The 13,408-nt window shown below is 45.7% G+C and overlaps 1 long non-coding RNA gene across 1 annotated transcript in view; it reads left to right on the top strand.

Moving 5' to 3' along the window:
• Window positions 1-3,409, top strand: part of LOC106725637 — an 8,726-nt gene extending 5,317 nt beyond the window's left edge. Inside the window, exon 2 of the long non-coding RNA XR_001361562.1 lies at window positions 3,337-3,409. This is a non-coding gene — a long non-coding RNA (uncharacterized LOC106725637). The remainder of the gene's footprint in view (window positions 1-3,336) is intronic.
• Window positions 3,410-13,408: the final 9,999 nt, after the last annotated feature.

Below are 13,408 nucleotides of genomic sequence, written 5' to 3' on the forward strand. Positions count from 1 at the left end.
GAATATAATAGAATCAGGGGCATAGAAATGGAGTGGACTGACAATTCTCAGGGGGAAGGGGGTGTGGGGGTGCAGGAAGAGACTGGACAAAAACCGTACACCTATGCAAGAGGACAGTGGTGGGGGAGGGGAAGGGCAGAGGGCGGGGTGGGAACCAGGTGGAGGGGAGTTATGGGGGAAAAAGAGGAACAACTATAATAATCTGAACAATAAAGATTTAAATAAATAAATAAATAAATTGGCTAATATGCAAATCGACCAAATGGTGAAACGACCAGTCGCTATGATGCACACTGACTACCAGGGGGCAGATGCTCAATGCAGGAGCTGCCCCTGGTGGTCAGTGAGCTTCCACAGGGGGAGTGCCACTAAGCCAGAAGCCAGGCTCATGGCTGGCGAGTACAGCAGCAGTGGTGGGAGCCTCTCCCACCTCCACAGCAGCACTAAGGATGTCCGACTGACAGCTTAGGCCTACTCCCCTAAGCCAGAAGTCCAACATCCCCCAAGGGCTCCTGGACTGTGAGAGGGCATAGGCTGGGCTAAGGGACCCCCATCCCCGAGTGCACTAGTTTTGTGCACCCAGCCTCTAGTTATGTATAACAGGATATTGTAAAAATTAAGTTATGAAATTTTTATTAAAATGTTTCACACATACCATTATATTGGCTGGGCTGCAAAAATATTCCTTGTGTGCTACATGCAGCCCGTGGGCCGAGAGTTTGACATGATTGCCTTAGACTGTAAATGACTTATCTCCTCCATAACTGTCCCCTCCTCTAAACAAGAAGTACTCTTTCTCGGACTTGCTGGGTACTCTCGCCTCTGAGTTTCCAACTTCAGTCTTCTCGAAAATTTGCTCTATAACATGACATGACGAAGGGATTCTTTACTGAGCCTTTAGATCCCAAGGCCAGCATTCTCACCCCTTTAATGCTCTGAAAACTGCTCTGACCTCAGTGCCTTCTCACACTCTCCCTCCTCCCCCCCCACACTTTTTTCCCAAAGAACAACTTTCTTTACTGCAAAACTACAAATGCTTACTAACAGTCTGGGTACTATCAGAAGCTGAACTCTTTATCACCCAAACCTTAGCATGTTATCTCTAAGGAAAAATGTGGCAGTTTTAAATCCAAGCAGCTGGAGGCTGGGAACAGGCTACTGGGCCTGTGCCCACCTCCCCTTGCCTTTTCTGCAGCCTCACATGCCTATATATAATTTTCCAAAGTCTTTAGCAACTTAAAAGCTTTAGAGCATTGCTGGGTTAAATGATAAACATCTAAATATTTCAACAAGTTTTAAGTTCACCTGCTTTTAGCTTTTGTTACAGAAATCTATAAAGTAAATTTGGAACTGTTAATATAATGTCTTGTACTTTGTTAAAGATATATTTCTTAAAGGTGAGAATGTTTCTAAATGTCAATGTAAGAAATGCTGGCTGTTTAGTTTTTGGTTATCATTGGAAAATTATGGTTTCTAAGAGTGAAGAATTCTAATTAAATTGGAAAGAAATTATATAGTTTTGATAATAGAAAGCATGAGGCATGGACACATATTTTGAAGGAAAAAGAAAGTGAGTTAAAGTTGTAAGAATATTTATGAAAGTTATCAGAAGGTGTGTGAAAGTTATAAAAGGTTTATAGGGAGAAATGTTAAAAGGAAGTTATATAAATGACACAGGCCAATAAGCCAGAATAAGTAGAATAGGGAAACTGAGATAGTAAGACATCAGTCCACAGCCATCTTGTAAGTCTTATCTTCCTAAACCAAGGACAAATTAAACTAAGAGAATAAACCTCATTTTAGTATATTAGACTACACCCTCTAAACCAGCGGTTCTCAACTTGTGGGTCGCGACCCCTTTGGGGGTCAAACGACCCTTTCACAGGGGTCGCCTAAGACCATCCTGCATATCAGATATTTACATTATGATTCATAACAGTAGCAACATTACAGTTATGAAGTAGCAACGAAAATAATTTTATGGTTGGGTCACAACATGAGGAACTGTATTTAAAGGGCCAGAAGGTTGAGAACCACTGCAATCTAATGTCTCTTTGCTTTTCACCAGACGATTTGTCATAACTCTTATTATTCTAGCTTCTGCCCCAGTAATACTAAAATGTACAAAACAGTTTGTTTCCACCAGGTTACAAGTCCTACTTATACTCAGGAATACCACCCCTAGATACCATCACAATCTCCTTTTGTGCCCAGGCCTCATCATCCCAGATAAAGGACAATAGGCCATGTACAGGTGTAGAAACTCACCAGGGCAGAAAGCTCCAGATGCCTAGCAAGGGGCAAAACTGGAAAAAACAAGAACTTTGCTCCCAGGGTAACCTACCCTCCTATTAGCCTTCCTAGAGAAAAATTAGCCCCTCTCGTTTATCAACCAAATAACCAATAGGTTATATACCCAGGCAACATTCCCCCACCTGGCGCAGACTATCCCTTCGGAACAGTGCAAGATAAATTCAAACTCATTACTGACCTCTGGCTCCAGGGCGATTTACAGGATTTCTCTCCAGATCACATCTATTTATTTACCTTCATAGTGCTTCTGAATCTTGCAGATCTCTTATGTCCCTAAAATGGTCCCCGTACTAGCCCTAGGGCAAAGAGGGAGGGGTTTGTTTAGTTGCTAACACCTCCTGTTGTTTTTATTTAACTCTACAGTTCAAATAGAGAAAAAAACACACAACACATTCTACGGAATGCTCAATGGCTCAAGGAGATCAGTCAGGACAGCATAGAGCAGTCCATATTGTCCAGCCTACAAGAAGTTCTGCCCAAATTCACCTGGCTTTACCCCTTTTGGGCCCCCTAACACTATTTCTCCTACTCCTCCTCTTCAGGTCCTGCATTTTCAGGATAGTTACTAAATTTGTACAAACAAGGTTACAAATTCTAATTAACCAGACAGTGGGACAGTTTGTCCTTACCCACGTAAAGGGACCCTACTGGCCTTTACCCCGGGAAATAATCTAAATTTACTCCTTAGGCATCCACGTCACCCCTTCTCATGCAGGAAGCAGCAAAAGAGAAATGACGACCTCATCCCCTTTCTTTTCCTTTGTATATACCCTTTAAGATGGGAATGAAAGGGTTAAAGAGGATAAAACGGAGCAGAGAAAACTTATTGTGCTTAGCAGATATCTTGCAGAAAGCTTGCAGCTTTGAGCTTGGCATAGCGTAGATAACCACTGGACATCTGGCGCCGGGAGGAACCAAGGACAGGACCCTCCAGTCAAGCTCTGTGTGTCAGCAATAGTCAGCAGAAACAGCCTGCAGCCAGCAGAAGCTAATAAAAACCCCAGCCCACTCTGAACCTTTCAGGTACCATCTCACACGGGTCAGAATGGCTATCATCAACAAATCAACAAACAACAAGTGCTGGCGGGGATGTGGAGAAAAAGGAACCCTCGTGCACTGCTGGTGGGAATGCAGACTGGTGCAGCCACTGTGGAAAACAGTATGGAGTTTCCTCAAAAAATTAAAAATGGAACTTCCATTTGACCCAGTGATCCCACTTCTAGGAATATATCTCAAGAAATTAGAAACACCATCAGAAAGGATGTATGCACTCCTATGTTCATAGCAGCACGATTTACCATAGCTAAGATTTGTAAACAGCCTAAGTGCCCATCAGCAGACAAGTGGCTAAAATAACTGTGGTACATCTACACAATGGAACACTACGCTGCCATAAAAAAGAAAGAACTCTTATCATTCGCAGCAGCATGGATGGGCATGGAGAGCATTATTCTAAGCAAAATAAGCCAGTCAGAGAAAGATAAATATCACATGATCTCACTCATTTGTGTAATATAATGAACAACATAAACTGATGAACAAAAATAGATCCAGAGGCAGAGAAGCATGGAACAGACCATAAAACTTCAGAGGGAAGGCAGGGGATGAGGGGGAGGGGAAGTAAGAGGTCAACCAATGCATGCATATAAGCATAACCAATGGACACAGACACCAGGGGGGGCATGTGCTGGGTGATGGGGATGGCCAGAGAGAGGTCAATGGGGGAAAAAGGAGACATAATGTGCTGGGTGATGGGGGTGGCCAGAGAGAGGTCAATGGGGGGAAAAGGAGACATATGTAATACTTAAAACAATAAAGAATTTAAAAAAAAAAGATGTGGGGAAACAGCGGTTGAAAGCAAACTCCACAGGGAAGGAAGTCAAAGGGGCCTTCTATCCAATTGCTCTCCCCTAGCCCCAAGCCCATGCCCCTAGACCCCTCTGCTCCCCGTTCCCCCCAAGTCTATACCCCTAGACCCCCTCTACTTCACTTTGCTCCAGCTTGGTACCCTGACTGTAGAACCAGCTTGTACCAATGGTTGAAAGTGTATAATCATGGAGTTCATATTTTTAAGACATACAAACAAAAAATACTTTCTATACTGCATTTTGACCTGTACTTACTAGAACATCAAAATTAACACAGGCAGAAATAGCCCCTTTGGATAAATGCCTTTACTATGACTGACACACTGTAAGAAAACACAAAATGTAACTTTGCATATTTACTTTAGAGAGTCCAGGGCTTAAAAGGGGAAAGAAAGGTTTTCTCACTCTCCTTTTAGCTGATTTTTAAAACTATTTTTGTGCTAAAATATACTTAATATAAAATGACCATTTTAACCATTTTTAAGTGTGCAGTTCATTGGTATTAAGTACATTTATATAGTTGTGCATCTGTTTAACAGTTTTATTCTTATACTTCCTTTCTTTTCTTCTTGCACATGCCCACATGTATGTGCATGCAGTATCTTCATGATTTTGTGGTTCAGAAATGTTTCACATTTAAATTTAGAAACTATCTAAAATTTAGAAACAATCTGACAAGGGGTCCCAAGGCAACATGTATTTTCCTCTCACTAGGGGGAAATTTATTTGGTGAATGATAATTATGTGTCAGGTGCCTCCACACTTTGTTCATAACAACCCTGAAACCGAGGGAGGAGGTGTTACATTCTTAACAGATGAGGAAACTGGAGGCTTGGGGAGGAGAGTAGCATGTGCACAGCCCTGAGAGAGGAAGGATGCAGCTTCACACCATGTCCGCAGGACTCCCAAGGCAATGCTTTTTTTTCTCCAAGAAAAAATTTCTTATAGAATATATGAGTTACTATTACAAAAAATTAATGCAGGAAAATGTAAAGAAAAAAGTAAAAATCATGTACAAACTCCTCTCACAGAAGCAGTCACTGATAGATTGTGAGGTCTCGTCCAATGCCTTCCACATGCCAGCACGTTTGCTTTCACGTGTCCCTCTGAAACTGGAACAGCAGAGAGGGTGGCAGAGAGATGGGACAGAGAAGTTCTATGGCTTTTTTCTGTATATGTATGTGTTGTTTGAACCTTTAACAACAAACTGTGTTCACATGTTAGTTATATTGTAAAAGGATAGAAAATAATTGGAAGTAAAACACAGAAAAAGAATGCATTGATCAAAATGGGAAAATTGTCAACCCTGGTAACACTGAAAAAGGAGAATGCAAGACACAAAGATTGACTCATAACCAAGAAGTCTTTCGGGTAGAGGATAAGGCTCAAGCCAACAGGTGCACTTCTAATATGAAGATGAGTACATCAGGCTTTCAAAGTGTGATGCCATTAACCTCCTTACTAGCTAGTCAGCTCCTGGTACTGAGGTTTCATTCTGTGCCTGCCAAACAACTTCCTGAATACAACTCAGCTTCCCGTGTAGTTTGCTTACAGGGTGAGAATGTTCTGGGTAAACTATTATACATGTCCTAACTATTTGACCGTGTGGGCCTTTCTGCTAATTGAATTAGTTTCCAAATATTTCTTCAGTCAGTCAGCATCACCAAATTATGTCGATAAGGACACTGTCAATTTGAACTTTCAAATTCTTAAGTTTGGACTCTGGATTATGTCAAAGGTCAAGTTAATGCATTTCATGGAGTATGTTCTAGGCTGGGGAGTGACAGGACTGCAGCAGACCCCCTGGTCCTACACATCCAATATGTACCAGAAAATGCCCTCATTAACACCATCCTTAACACTCCTCATGTTGTGTTTGGGGCAGGACCAATCTTGGACCATTTAACAGCAGTGCAATATGGTGGTGGGGCAGCAGATTCTGAGGAGACAGACCCAGCCACAGACACCCGGGGGGGGGGGGGGGGGGCGGGGACAGGAAACCCCATCCAGCACACAGAGGATGGTAGGTGGCTCAAACAGTAACAGAAGATGCTACCAGTTTCCACAACCATTCAGCCTCGGTTAGTGCAGGTGGGAATGAGGCTCCATAAGGCCTGAGAAGAGTCAAAGGGAATCCTTTGTGAGTGATAGGCAGGGATCCAGGCAGCTGTTGACCTCAGGTGAGTTCATCCACAGGCACCGATACTAGGTACCTGGTCACTAAATGAAATCTTCATTCATTCATTCAACAAATATTTACCACATACCTCTTGAAAGACACCCCTCCATTAGACTCTCACACACCTTGCTGGGTAAGTTGTGGATACACAGCCTGACTGCTCTTGACCTGGGCCATTTCTCAGGGTTGTGTTGTCAGTAAAGAACCTTGAAAGGTGAGATAAAGTCTCCCATGGGGACAAAAGGCAGGCTTACTTACTGCTTCCTAAAAAAGTCATGGATTCCCCAGATTCAGTGTTCCTCACCTCCACCTGCAGTTTCCATCTGACCCAAATCAGGTCTCCCACTTGAGAACCAGAAGCAAGGGAACCTGACACAAACATGCTGAGCTCACTGCCTGCTGTCCCGGGAGTAATAAAGTCCTTTGTTTCCAACCCTGGAGTCTCATGTCTCCTACCAGCACCCACGGAATAGTAAAGGCTAACTCATAGCTTGTGAGTGGGGTAGAATACAATTCCAGACCTGGCAGCACCTAGTGTGTATCAGGTTATATACTAGGTCTTGAGGATAAAGCGGTGCATGAAAACAGGCAAGGTGCCTGTTCTCATAGAACATACATTCAAGTGGAGGACACAAATAATAGGCAAAAAATATCAGAGTAAGAGGTGCTCTGCAGAGACCATAAATGGGGTGATGTTCTAGAGGTGACCAGGTGGCCACTTTAGGTTGAGTGTCCAGAGAAGGCTGAGGAATGCAAATCAATGTAAAATCCACCTGGAGGTAAGAAAAGAATGGCAAGTGCAGAAGGCCTGAGGCAGAAGCAGCCCTCATGGCCAGAGTCCAGAGCACATGGGGAGATGGTTTGAGGGGAGGTCATGAAGGAGCTAGATTCTTGCCCTATGAGGCCAGGGGTCTGGGTTTCTTCTGAGGTGCAATGGGAAGCCACTGGACTGGAGAACTTTAAGAAGGATCTTAAATAATCTGATTTAGATTTTTAAAACTAGCTCTAGCTGTTCAGTAAAGAAAAATGATGGTAGTGGACAAGTATGGCAACATTTAGGAAGCTATTGCATGAGTCCAAGTGGAAGATGAGTAAGGTGTGGCAAAGGATGGGTAGAGGTAGAGCTAAAGAGATGTGGGCAGATTTGGGCTAGTGTTTAAAGATACACTTGATAGGAATTGCTAAAGAATTGGATGGGGAGGCAGGGTGGGATGGTGATTACAGGACTAAGAAAAAGGGAAAAACCAAAGGTGCCCACTCCTAGGTTTTTACCCTGAGTATCTAGGTAAGTTCCATTTTGGAGATGAAAGAGACTGGAGAACCAGCCAGTTTAGGGGAGAAATCCAGAGAGACACAAGGTTGAAGGCAGCAACCAAACGATTGTTTTATGAGTCTGGAGTTCAGAGGAGAGGCCAGCCTGGAGTGTCATTAGGGGGCCATCACCATATGTGTGGTATTCAGGCTGTGGGAAACCATGAGAAGACCTGGGGGGATAATGAGGACAGAGAAGAGAGTGGGGACAGGACCATGTCCCAGGACTGTCAACATTTTAGAGGTCACATGAGGAACTAGAACCAGGGAATTAGACTTTTATGAGTGGCTGTCAAGGGGGGTGGGAGGAATCCTAGAGGTTGTGGTGTCATGGATCCTCAGGGAAAAGGTCAGGTTCAAGTAGAACAGGGCAATAGGCTGTTGACTGCTGCTAAGACTAAAGAAGTCACGGTTAGTTGACGGAAGCTGCTCAGTGGAGGGGAGAGGACAGACCTAGAGCAGAGAAGGGCAGGGAGAGGACCCGATGGGGGAGTAAGGAGACATGGTGGGAGTCACAGACAACACTTTCAAGGAGTCATGCTGAGAAGGGGCAGAGAAACGAAGCAGTTGCTTTGGTGTAATAGTGGGGTCAGTGACAGGTTATTTTGTTTTTAAAGTTGGAGCTATGAGCGTGGTATTTTACAAATAGGAATGATCCAGAAGAGAGGGGAAATGGATGATGCTGGGAAAAGACGCAGTGATGGCAGGGGAAAAAATCCTCATAAAGACAAGAGCAGAGAGAGAGAGAAAGAGAGAGAGAGAGAGAGAGAGAGAGAGAGAGAGAGAGAGAGAGAGCGCAGACCAGAGCTTTCAGGGCAGATTACGTACTTGTGCTGGCTGGTGTTGCTCAGTGGTTAGAGTGTCGGTCCTCGGACAGAAGGTCACTGGTTTGATTCCCAGTCAAGGGCACATACCTGGGCTGCAAGTTCGATCCCTAGCACCAGTGGGGGGAGGCAACCAGAAACCAATTTCTCACATCAATGTTTCTCTCTCTTTCTTTCTCTTCCTTCCTCCCTCCCTTCCTCCCTCCATCCCTTCCACTCTTTCTAAAAATCAATGGAAAAAATATCCTCAGGTAAGGATTAACAACAACAAAAAAGTCAAATTTTAAAAATAATATTAAGTAATTGTTAATACAGGTGGGGCAAAAGTAGGCTTACAGTTGTGAGTATGTGAAACAGTTTATTCTTATATTATTATTTATTAACTAGAGGCCTGATGCATGAAATTCGTGCCTCAGTCCTCACAGCCCTGGCTTTTTCCGGAAGGTTGTCCGGAAGGTTGTCCGGAAGATCAGCCATTCGGTTGATTTGCATATTATGCTTTTATTATTATAGATTATTGTATTATTTTCCATATAAACAACTGCAAACTTGCTTTTGCCCCACCCAGTACACAGAAGTGGCAAAATTTCTGATGGTGGCCTTCAAGGACGATGCTTTTGGAAGCTCTACTCAGCGATGAAGGACCCAGGCTCTGAAGACAGTCACCTGGACCAAATTCAGGCCTTCCTGATTGCCACTGGCTTTTCGAACTTACAGCCTCAGTGTGCTCATCTGGACAACAGGAACCAACACCTTAAGGTTCTTGTCATGAGACAGTGAGAGCAGGGAAGCCAGGGTTAGGCACAAACTGGGCTGACCAAAGAGAGGGGCTGGGGAGGAGCCTGGTCCAGGCCTGGCCTCCTCCCTGACCCCAACCCCATGGTGCCTCTAACTTCCTCTCTCTGACAGGTGTAACATAAATATTCACCACACTCAACATTTTCTCCAGTAATCGCCCCAACACCTCGCCAGCACTGCTCCCGTGACTCAGCATCATTTCCGTCTGCTGGAGGAGCTGGTTCCTGCAGGTGGCCCGCCCTGACAGACATGAAAAAACATCCCACTGCCAGTTGATTATATAAGTTCTGCTTTTATATATTTTTTTCACTTCCCTGTGGGGCTCTAAGGGCACTTTTGGAGTAAGTAACATAAACTTTAATAGATACACACACAGTGAACATGGTTGTAAGAGTCCTCATCCCTCTGTGTTGGCTGTGTGGTGAATCAAACAGCTTCTGGTTTAAACAAAAAGACCCAATGCAGGGGGATGGGGGGCAGAGAAGAGGGAGGAGAGGGGATAAATGGTGACGGACGGAGACTTGACTTGGGGTGGTGAACACACAATATAGTGTACAGATGATGTGTTATAGAATTGTACACCTGAAACCTATATGATTTTATTAACCAACTAGAGGCCCAGTGCATGGATTAATACACTGGTGGGGTCCCTCGGCCTGGCCTGTGGGGATCGGGCTGAAACTGGCTCTCCAACATCTCCCAAGGGGTCCCAGATTGTGAAAGGGTGACATACCCCGGAATCGGGCTCCCTCCTCTCTGGCTCCAGGTGCGTCACCCGAGAACCACAGTTGCCAAGTCACTGCATCTGGGCAGCTCCTGCATTGAGTGTCTGCCCCTTGGTGGTCAGTGTGTGTCATAGCTACTGGTCGGACAGTCAGTCGAACAGTCCGACGGTTGCTTAAACTTTTAGATAGATAGATAGATAGATAGATAGATAGATAGATAGATAGATAGATAGATAGATAATCACCCCAATAAATTCAATAAAAATAAAATAAATTTGAGCGGGTTGGGGGAGGCTCAGTCATTCTCACGGGTTCCTCAGCTATTCCCCAACAGAGCCCTCAGTACATATGACTGGGCCTGGGCCTGTGCTGGCACCCAGGATATGAAGTGGAGACGGCCTCTGTGTCTCCTGCGGAGTTCTGACAGCTTCTGTGGGAGGCCAGCTGTGGACAGCACAGCACATTCTGGTAGCAGAGACCAGGGCCCAGAGACCTGCCTTTGTGCCCTCTGGTTGCTGTCTGCTGTGTTGGGCTGTTTTGCTTGCAGGGAATGGAGATCAGTGAAGTCCTCCAATGACCGGCATTTGTTGTAACAATCACAACAGCAGCAGCCACACTAGCAGACACCTGCTCTGGAAGGGCACTGGCTGCCCATCCTCCCCACCCTTCCACACCTGCTCTGGGCCTGGCTTGTGTTTTGTATCCACCTAACTGCCTTGCCTTTTGGCCTCCAGTTGGACTGGTCTTTGGGAGGCCTGAACAAGAGATCAGAGCAAAGGGAGAGAGGGCTTGGAAGTATGTTTGCCCTCCACTCCTGCCCTCCACTCCTTCAGGCCTAGGCACAGTAAAGGCTTCCTATGGTGCTAGCCCCGGGGTGCTCCACTATTCCCTGTCCGAGTCCCTGCAGCTTACCCACACCACTGTACATTCTCCTCAATCACCCAGTGGAGTGTCCTGCCCAGGCCCAGGCTGCTGCTGGTGTGTTTAATATATCCCAGGCTCTTCTCTGCATTTGTACCCATTAAGTCTTTCTGTCATCACATGCACTCTATGAGGTAAACAGCAGTGTTAGACAGTTTACAAATGAGGAAACTGAGGCACAGAGCGGTCAATCACTAGCCCAAGTTCACACCCTTGTAAGTGGCAGGGCCAGCATTCAAACTTAGGCAGTGGAGCTCCTGACACTTGTCTGCATTGGAGCAGGTAAGAGGAGAGGGAAGTGTGTGTGGCTATTTCTGCTCCTGGGAGCACAGATCCAGCCATATACTTAGACTTCTGAAGTCTGGGATGCAGTTCAGAAACAGAAAGATCCTCCAGGTCCCTCTGAGGTTGTCTCACGGCTCTTGGATCTGTGGCATCACTGTGACTCAGCCACATCCTCTCTACCTGTCTTGTACCAGCTCGTGCTTCTATCTACTCTTCTCTCATTCTCATTGCTTCTTCCCAGTGCCTTTACCTTGTACCCTACACCAGCTGCTGCTGATTCAATGCCTCCAAGAGAAGGTCTGCTTGACTGGGCCAACCACCAGTCATTCTTCCCCACTCTAAAGTCTCTAGCATGTCCTTGATTCAGGAGCTACCTGGTTGCCACAAGGAGATGGCGGTCAGTGGAAAGACATCAACAGCCCCAACGCAAGACTGTTTCATGGCAAAGAAAACAAAAACATACACAAGCAGAAGGTTGCACAGCCTGCTCTGAGGCAGCAATACAGGCATTCTCATGGGGGTGAAGGATAGACATTCTCACTCCTCCCAACTGCCCCAGAGACCCTGGCTGCATGCTGGTTGTCCCCAAGAGCAAGAAATGGACGCAAATAACTCCCACACTACCTGAGGCAAGTGAGACCAGACTTAGTGTCCCAGGAGCATCTGCAGCAGACTCAGGCCTCAGGCCTGTCCCAAGTTCATCTCTACAGATGTCCACCCCTCCTCAGCAGCTACAGCCAGGGTTGGAGGGCTACTTGGTACAGAAGGACAGAACCAGGCCAGAAGCAATGTGAAGGCATGCAGGGCCCCTTCTCTGACCTCTCAGGGGGTGGCAAGTACCCAGATTTTGAGACTCCTCTATGCACATTCCTTAAGCACCCTCCACTCCAGTCTCTCTGAACTTCCCAGCTTCCAGACATACCATGATCATGGGGAAGCAGTCAATTCCATTCTAATTTCCAAAAACTCTTAGAAAAATGATGGGTAAGACAAACAAACAAAACCACCTTCAAATTTTAAATGAATCAAGAGGAAGGCACCTGGAGAATACGTGGGGTGCAATGACACAACTTCTCAAACAATTCTCTCAGGACATGCACACTGAGAGCTGCCTTTGGAGCCCCTAACACATGTGCTGAAGTGCTCCCTGCTCCAACCCCATGGGAGGCTCTTCTCTATCTTACCTCCTGACGCTGGGGCACATTTATAATGATATCCTCCAGGGTTCTTTTCTTTGTCTTTTTGGGGTAAGTTAGATTTTCCTGAACAGTCCAAGATTAAAGGCAAGATGAGAAATTAATATTTATTTTCCCGTGTGAGTCATAGCCTGGATCACCAAACACTGAGTTCGGTCAATGTTTTTAGTGGTGATGACACTATGGAGACAAGATTATAGAGTTCTGCTGTGATGTTTAATTAAACTTTTCTTCTGATCAAGGGCACTGTCACTGTTGGTGACAATGTCAATTACCCATCACCCAGAAAGTCTGCTTCGGGGAATTTATCCTAAGGAATGAATAAAGAATGTGGGGGTAAGATTTAGTTACAAGGATAGTCACCACTGCTATAAAAAGCAAAAATTTAGAAATGATATAAATTCCCAATAGAGGGGCATTAAAGACAGTACTATCATACAATGGAATACTATGTGTCACATTTCCATATGTGTGTGTGTGTGTGTGTGTGTGTGTGTGTGTGTTATATTATGTTCTGACATAAGCTGAAAGAATCTACAGTATTTCCCAGGTTTGTGAGGATGGGATTATTATGAGTATTTTAGATGTTCCTTTGCTTCATTTTATAAATTACTAGAGGCCCGGTGCACAAAAATTTGTGCACTTAGGGGGGAGAGGGGGGTCCCTCAGCCCGGCCTGTGCCCTCTCGCAGTCTGGGACCCCTCGGGAGATAACGACCTGCTGGCTTAGGCCTGCTCCCGGGTGGCAGAGGGCAGGCCCAATCCCTAGGTGCAGCCCCTGGTCAGGCTCAGAGCAGGGCCGATTGGGGAGTTGGGGCGCCGCCCCCTGTCATGCACAGAGCAGGGCGGATCAGGAGGTTGCGATGCCACCCTCAGTCATGCTCAGGGTAGGGCCGATTGGGGGGTTGGGGCACCGCCCCCTATCACACTCAAGGCAGGGTCGATGGGGAGGTTGCGGCGCCACCCCCTGTCACGCACAGAGCAGGGCC

The sequence above is a fragment of the Myotis brandtii genome, unplaced genomic scaffold (genome assembly GCF_000412655.1).
Source record: "Myotis brandtii unplaced genomic scaffold, ASM41265v1 scaffold179, whole genome shotgun sequence".
NCBI classification, from domain to species: domain Eukaryota; kingdom Metazoa; phylum Chordata; class Mammalia; order Chiroptera; family Vespertilionidae; genus Myotis; species Myotis brandtii.